The 7,433-nt window shown below is 42.4% G+C and overlaps 1 pseudogene; it reads left to right on the top strand.

Annotated features, from left to right (window-relative positions):
• Nucleotides 1–5,748: 5,748 nt before the first annotated feature.
• On the top strand, nt 5,749–7,135 carry LOC123808502 (annotated as a pseudogene).
• Nucleotides 7,136–7,433: the final 298 nt, after the last annotated feature.

Below are 7,433 nucleotides of genomic sequence, written 5' to 3'. Positions count from 1 at the left end.
CTGTCAAGGACTTTGCTTCTGCTATTGTCTGCCATCTGCATCATCAGTTTTCTGCCAGTGTTGAATAATTACTTGCAGCACCACAAACATGTAGTAATAACTCCAGTACTGAAAAACCCTTCTTTGACTCCACATTTCTCTCCAACCAGCACATAACTTAATTTCTTTGTTCTTCCTTAGAGCAAAATTGTTCAAAAGAATAGCCTGTACTCCATGCCCTTTCTCCATACCTTTCCTTATGTATTTCTCCCATCTCACTGTTCCTGAGTTATTTCCTTTTATAATAAACCAGTAATCTAGTAAGTAAAATATTTATTGAGTTTTGTGAGCTGCTCTAGCAAATTAATCAAGGCCAAGTTGTGTTTGTGTGGTGGAGGGCAGTCATGAGAACCTCTGATTTATAGCCAGTTAGTCAGATGTATAGGTAAAAGCCAGGACTTGAAACTGGCATCTGAAGTGCAAGGAAGGTGTTGGTGGAAGTTCTAATCTATAGCTGGTGGGTCAGAAGAGCAGATGATAATCTGGGCTTGGTCTTGTGACTGGCATGTGAAGTGGTCGAGATGACAAGGGGGCACAGTCTTGTAGAATTGAACCCTTAACCTGCAGAATCTGACACTATCTCCAGATAAATAGTGTCAGAATTGAGCTGAATCATAGGATACCTAAGTGGTTTCCTGACCATTGTTTGTTAGTGTGGAGAAACTTCCCCATCCCCTCACTCAAATTGGTGATCAGAACACCTATATAAGACTTTTGTGTACTGATAAGGAGGGCAGAAATTTGTTACCTGGGAGGCAAGAGTAGGAGGGAGAATCTATATTCTTTTATATTTTTGAAGTTGTGAACCACATGAAGATTACTGACATTTTTAAAGTGTGGATTTTATTTTATGTTTCTCAACACTTTGCTCTTGCTTGTAGGTGAAAATGAAGTTGGTGTTAAATGGACGGATACTTTAAAGGAAACAGAAAAGCAAAAATAGCAGATGGCACACAAAAAAGGAAGGTCTGAATAGTGATATGATTTTTTAAAGATTAGATAGAATTTTATATTTCTCTCACATAAAATAGGTCTAGGGGTATCCATTCAAGGAGTGGTATGATGATTATGATATGAGGGACCTACCCACAGTCCTACATCTCCAATTCACTGTATGTAGTTGTAGACCTTGTCCATGTTGCCCGAGATGGCTGTTAGGGCTTCAGCCATCACATCCACGCTGATGCTGATTTAGAACACTCAATGTTTAATGTTATGATATAGATAATGGAAGAAGTTATATTTTTGTATTCCTTTTGTGTCCACTTTAGTTTGTCCATGTTCAAATCTTAGTGACTATTATTATTTGAAAGTTTAATATGTAATTGGAATTTGCCTGATATTCTGTAGCATAATGAGATTGAATATAAGTATCATGTGAGATATTATAAAAAACCAGAACTTCATATACATTTATGGGTCATAGGATGTTATTGCCTTATCTACACTGAAGAGGCTAAATCATTCATCTTACTCACTGTGATAAAAATGAGAATTTATTCTTTAGAGACTAAAAATTTCAGGTTAATTATATACAGGCTAACCATCCCATTCATTGGTGTAGCTTTTCCATCTTTCTTTATTCTCTTTCTCATTTTCTCTCTTGCACACCATGTAGAGCACACAGCACAGCCAATATTACTGTAAATATCCACCAGATTAAATCTGGCTTTTGTTTCCTGTAAAATGTTGTTGGAGAGGGATGAGGAAGAAAAGGAATGTATTATTCTTCCAACTTTTAGCAGCATCCTCTGATTAAATTGTGACTGGTTCCAGGGATCTGTTTTAAGCTTTCAAAAAAAAAATGGCTTCAGAAGTGATGCAAGCATATTTACACATATCTCTATTTTCTTCCTTCTTGTCACAGCAATAAAATAGAAAGAGTAACCTCATGATACAAAGCCATGACCAATTTCAAAATTACAGATTGACTACATCCTTGAAGAGAACTTAATGTTAGCTCTGCAGGAACTGGTTCAATTTTGAATTTTTCTCCCCTCCTGATGGATAGAGTGAATCTATGAGCCTGGGGAGGGAATCATTTCTCTCTTCTAATCTCTTCTAGGATGGGCAGAATAGAGCCAGAGTAGCACATATTTCCATGCTGTAACAGGTAGTATGGGAAGAGCTCAGAGACCAATGTGCACCAAAACCCTTTGCGTCAGAGTACTCAGCAAAGTAAAGTGCCATCAGCAAAGCAGGTCTTATATGGAAGAGAAATTTGACATGGTTTTAAATTAAATTTATGATAAACTTCCAGTCAAGATGGTGGTGTAGGTAAACACAGCTCACCTCCTCACACAACTACATCAAAACTACAACTAAACTATAGAACAACCATCATTCAGAACCTTCAAAAAATCAAGCTGAATGGAAGTCCTACAACTATGGGATTAATGAATAATCTACATTGTGACTGGTTGGAGGGGTGGAGACAAGGGGTGGCCTGGTCCCACAAAGACATATGGCAGATAAAAATTAGTAGGGATGCTACAGGACAAGGGGACAAAGGGGGTACACTGATATACTATCACCCAAAGGACCTCCCAGGTTCGTTTTGTCCACCACCTCATAGGAAAGACATCTCTCGATGCCAGAGACTTGTGAAAATGAAAGGAAATGTTTATTTAATGCTATACGGACTTAAAGTAGTAACCTCATGTCTTTATTAAAATATCAAAATCCTTTAGGATACCCACAGATGCCCACAGTGCTTCCTTCTCCCCCTGCCCTAATTTGGGGTACCATAACTCTGGAAAAGAAGCAAACGTGCATGCTTCAGGCCACTGGCACCATCAGCTGTGTCAACATCCAGGCAGGATCTCTAATTAATCGTAAGCCATGTGGCACCTTTTCATGGCCTACTGGCAAGAGCTCTTTCACCCCCCCCCCCCAAAAAAAAAAAGAGTTCTTTCACCCTTCTTCCAGGCAAAGTCTCTCCTGCTTCCTGCTTCCCAAGCTACACAATCAAAGGGAGCACCCCAAAGCTGTGTGGTCCTCTTCTACCAAAGCTGTAGGGGTCTGCACTCTGGCTAAAACCACATGGTTCTTCTTGGCAAAGCAGCAGGGAGGGGGGTGGTTCGCCACTCTGCCAAATCCAAGTGGTGGTTCTCTGCTAAAGCCACATAGTGATTCCCCACATGTGGCTGCAGGAGTCCCCACTCTGGCCAAAAATGTGTGCCTCTCTCCTCTATTGCCACAGCTGCATGCACTCTCTGCACTGCAACAGCTGCGTGGTCCTCTCTGCACTGGCTGTGGTCCTCTCTCCAATGGCTGCCGCATTGGGGTTTAAATCTCTGCATCAATCCTCCTCTGCAGCCCCATTTCTGACTCCTCCCACAATCGGCTACACTAGCCAGTATTCCTGTATCCTTCCAGCTTTACTGGGCTACCAAAGTGAATCTGGGCAGGTGTGGCCCCATGACATGGAGCCAATCTTTTCCAAGTTCTCACGCAGGCACTGTAACTCTGGGGATCTGCCCCCCAGTTACTTCATGGGTGGAAGTGACTCCCTTCTCCCTGGCTCAAAGCATGGCCACAGTTGTTTAGCATATCTATGAAACCAGTTAAAAGTTATAGATATGTTAAATGACCATGCCAGAGGTTAGCTGCAAAGCTGTTGCTATACAAAACAGCTCTCAATGGCCCTGCTCCATGTGTCCCTTCCCCGAACTCATGCCTGTGGAGGGAAGGGGCCAGGACATCCTAATATTTCCTGGATACCTTGAATTCTGGACCCCATTCCACATCCCTGTTTGGGGCTCCCCTCCTGGCTATACCCTGTTACAGGGATGTCTCAGGAGTGAAGGGTCCTAGTCCCACAATAGGCCCCTCAGACCAGGGTTCCAGTGCCAGGAAGGTAAGTCTCTGTAACTTGTGACTGAGACACAGTGGGTATTCAGGCTTTGGAAAAACAGAAATTTCTGGTATTCATGGAAGTTCCTCATAAAGGGCCATGCACAGACTTACTGAGACTCATTCTCTCTGAGCTCCAGCTCAAGGGCAGCAGCTTGAAAGGCACCAGAGACATATGGGAAGGAACTTGTTTGTGTGGCATCAGGGTGAGAACTGGGGCAGGGGCAGATTTCTTCTAGACAGAAGTGCTAGCAGAAGCCAATGTCCTAATCTGAGTCCTCCCCCAACAGAGCCACAGAGTTAGCAGGCAGGCTCCATACCAGAGACTCTACAAACCTGGTTCACACTGTTTGCCTTACCTTGCTGATTCCCTGAGGCCCTGCTCCACCCAAGCTATTTCCAGGCTTTTCCGTATGAATTGCTTGGCTTGGCTCATGCTTAAGATTTTCCTAAACTTTCTCCAACAAGTGGCATCTGGCTTCAGTGAGTACAATACCTCTTGCTAAGTTGCCCCAGGCGGAGCACTAGCAGCAGCTGTCCTTGATTCACAGCTTGGCTTCACCTGGGTACCTCCAGCTCAGTAGAAGTAGCAGCAATTCACAGATTTCTTTGTAGCTTATGTTGTGTGACTCTGGACATAACACAGGCAGTGGCTGATATTGGACATGTGAAGAGTAATCAAGTTTCAACTACAACAGGAGGGTATACACAGCCCACACAGTGGGTGCACCTCCAGTACCCAGCTTGAGTAATAGGGGAGGCTGTGTCACTGGGCTCTACAGGACACCTACTATATTAGGCCACTCTACCAAGCTTGGTAGGTGTAGCAGCTCTACCTAACACAGAAAAAAAAATACAGGGAAGCTGCCACAATGAGAAGAAAAAGAAATATGACCCAAATGAAAGAACAGAACTGCAGAAAAAAAAATAGATACAAGGAAGCTACTAGATGCAGAGTTCAAAACACTGGTTATAAGGATGCTCAGTGAACTTTGGGGAAGAATGGCTGAACTCAGAAAGAATTTCAACAGCATAAAAAATGACATCGAAGCCATAAAACAGAACCACTTACAAATGAAGAATACACTAATTGAAATGAAGAGCCATTTACAGGGAATCAACAGTATGGGGAATGAAGCTGAGAAGGATATCAGCTATTTGGAATATAAGGAAGCAAAAAAGACCAATCAGAACAGCAAGAAGAAAAAGGGTTAAAAAAGGGAGGATAGCATAAGGGTCCTCTGGCACAACTTCAAACACACAAACATTCACATCACAGGGGTGCTGGAAGGAAAAGAGAGAGCAAGAAATTGGAAACGTATTTGAAAAAATAATGAAAGAAAACATCCCTAATGTGGTCGAAGAAATAGACTTACAAATCCAGGAAGTACAGAGAGTCACAAACAAGACGAACTCAAAGAGGTCCACCCCATGACACATCATAATTTAAATGCCAAAAGTTAAAGACAAAGAGAGAATCTTAAAAGCAGCAAGAGAAAAGTAGTTAGTTACTACAAGGGAGCCCCCATAAAACTGTCAGCTGATTTCTCAAAAGAAACTTTTCAGCCTAGAAAAAACTGGCAAGAAATATTCAAAGATATGAAAACAGGGACCTACAACCAAGATTGCTGTACCCAGCAAAACTTTCATTTAGAATGGAAGGACTGATAAAGAGCATGCCAGGCAAGAAATAACTAAAGGAGTACATCACCACCAAACCAGGTTTATATGAAATGTTAAATGCTCTTCTTGAAGAAGAAGAAGAAGAAATATGAACAATGAAGCAGCAACAAATACATATCTTCAAACAACTGAGTTCTCTTGCTCTGCTGTGCATGTTGAATTGACTGAAGCATGGTTATGGAGAAACCTAGAGCACTGCTGGTGGGGCAGGAACTCATGAGACAGTATTACATATTGCTGAACCAGGCCCTAGACATGTTCCACAGTTTATGGCAAGAACTCTTCTTATGTCCATGGGGGAATGGATTAAAATGGAAACACAGCAGATGAGGTCTGTGAACAGAAAGAATTCCATAGGAAAGTAATGTCACAGACCTTTACCAATTGTCATACTAAGATTTTCCATGTTGATGATTATATTTCTCTGAATGCTGGTGTGGTAGTCCAGGTGATAGGGTTGCTCTCTGATAACAAGCAGGCTTTGAGAAGATTCATGCAGACATTTGTCCTTGCTCCTAAGGGCTGTGTTGCAAATAACTTCTACATTCACAATGATACCTTCAGATACCAAGATGAAGTCTTTGGTGGCTTTGTCACTGAGCCTCAGGAGGAATATGAGGTAGAAGTAGAGGAACCTGAAGAAAGACAGCAGACACCTGAGGTGGTACCTGATGATTATGGAACTTTCTATGATCAGACTGTCAGCAATGACCTGAAAGCACATTTAGAGGCACCTGTTGCTGAAGCAGAGCCTGATCCTGTACTGGAACCAGAGAAAGAACTTGTATCTGAAATCCAAGAGGCAAAGTGTGAGCCAATATTGGAAGAAATTGCTGTTGAGGATGCTCAGAAGAGTTCTTCTCCAGCAACTATAGACATAGCTCAGATGGAGCAGGAAGACTTGAGATATTTACTTGGACGTCTGTGACCAGTAAGAACTTTTCACTTAGTGGAGCTCTTCTACTTCCTGGGATACCACCTCATTGTTAAAGTATCAACTTCCCAGCCTTGCCCAGAGTCTAACCCTGAATCTGAGGTTCAACCCCAGAGGTTTCAGAGGGATCGAAGAGTGTGTGAACAATGGATAAATATTCCTCCCCAGAGGGGACTTAGACCAATCTGTGAGGCTGGATAGTAAAATGATGTGAACCACCTGAAGAACTGTGACACCCTGACAGTCACCAACTCTTCACTGGCAATCAGCCTCATGAGGTGGATAAATAAGAGTTTAAAGATTTCTTTCAAAATTATGGGAGTGTGGTTAAACTGAGCATCAGCAGTGGTGGAAAATTACCCAATTTTGGTTTCATTGTGTTTGGTGATTCTGAGCCTGTTCAAAAGCTGTTAGCAGCAAGCCCATGGTGTCCAGAGGTGAGGTCCGAGTGAATGTGAAAGAGAAGATTCCAGCTGCCTGGGAAGGGGCCAGTGAAATAACTGCCTGTGGGGCCCCAGAGGCCCTCCAGGTGGCCTGGCTGGTGGAATGAGAGGCCCTGCCTATGGAGGTATGATGCTGAAACTGGGATTTGGGGTGGGAATGGGAATTGCTCCAGGGCAGTGAATTGTTCTCCACTGACCCCCAATGCAGCGGTACAAACTCCTGGTCCTGCAATGGTGAACTTCTTCAATCACCCTTTGGTATCTCGCAGTATGATCCTGGCTTAGATACAGTTTAAGTTTGTACAAGTTTCCTTTTCATGTTAATGGTGTGTTCCCTCCCTTCCCCTCTTCTCACCTTTTAGTCCTTTACTTCCAATTTTATGAAATAATATTTTAGAAGAGAATATATATAAAAAAAGAAAAATAGACTGAATACCCTTGCTTTACTTTGCATAGACTGATTTTTTAAAAAAAAGTCA

This window comes from Phyllostomus hastatus, unplaced genomic scaffold (assembly GCF_019186645.2).
Source record: "Phyllostomus hastatus isolate PE091 unplaced genomic scaffold, TTU_PhHast_1.1 phas_scaffold_501, whole genome shotgun sequence".
In the NCBI taxonomy this organism is placed as follows: domain Eukaryota; kingdom Metazoa; phylum Chordata; class Mammalia; order Chiroptera; family Phyllostomidae; genus Phyllostomus; species Phyllostomus hastatus.
The sequence above is the reverse complement of the archived record's forward strand: the minus strand, read 5'-3'. Positions and strand labels throughout refer to the sequence as shown.